We start from the raw sequence: 610 nt of genomic DNA, 5'->3' as shown, positions 1-610 counted from the left end.
TACGCTGATTCTTTCTACTACACCTTTAGTTTATAACATTATTGTTATAAAAAGTTCATAAGTAGAATTTATATTGCAAACTTAGTATATTTAAATTAATTTCAATTACTTTTATTAACTATTTTATGATACGGATGATACTTATATCAACGAGTCAAGCATATGACACGTGCTGCTCTAGCAATAAAAAAATATATATACCTATATATAACATATATGTATTTATATTATAATATTATAATATATATAAAAAACGGGCGCGCCAAGTGTGCTGCTGCTGGAGATTTCTCCCCATCTTTGATTTTTCTGTCACGTAATTTGCTACTTGTTATCGATGCAAAATCCCTTTTTAATTTCTGCGGCCCTCATTAACTTATCTATTGCATTTCTTGTTTTCATTTTATTTTTTCGCTATTTATATTTTTTTATTTTAAATGTTTTCCATGTTCTATATTAAATCTACTACGATTGTGAGAGATAGCTTCCCAGAATATTGTACTATTACGAATTTCTTTAATAATTATTACCATTTGGCTTGGAACAGAAAGTGTTGAATAACGTAATAACTTCGTATAGCATACAACTGAGTCGACAAGGCACACAGGGGATA

The sequence above is a fragment of the Wasmannia auropunctata genome, unplaced genomic scaffold (genome assembly GCF_000956235.1).
Source record: "Wasmannia auropunctata unplaced genomic scaffold, wasmannia.A_1.0 LD336078.1, whole genome shotgun sequence".
NCBI classification, from domain to species: Eukaryota; Metazoa; Arthropoda; class Insecta; order Hymenoptera; family Formicidae; genus Wasmannia; species Wasmannia auropunctata.
This window is presented reverse-complemented; position numbering follows the sequence as displayed.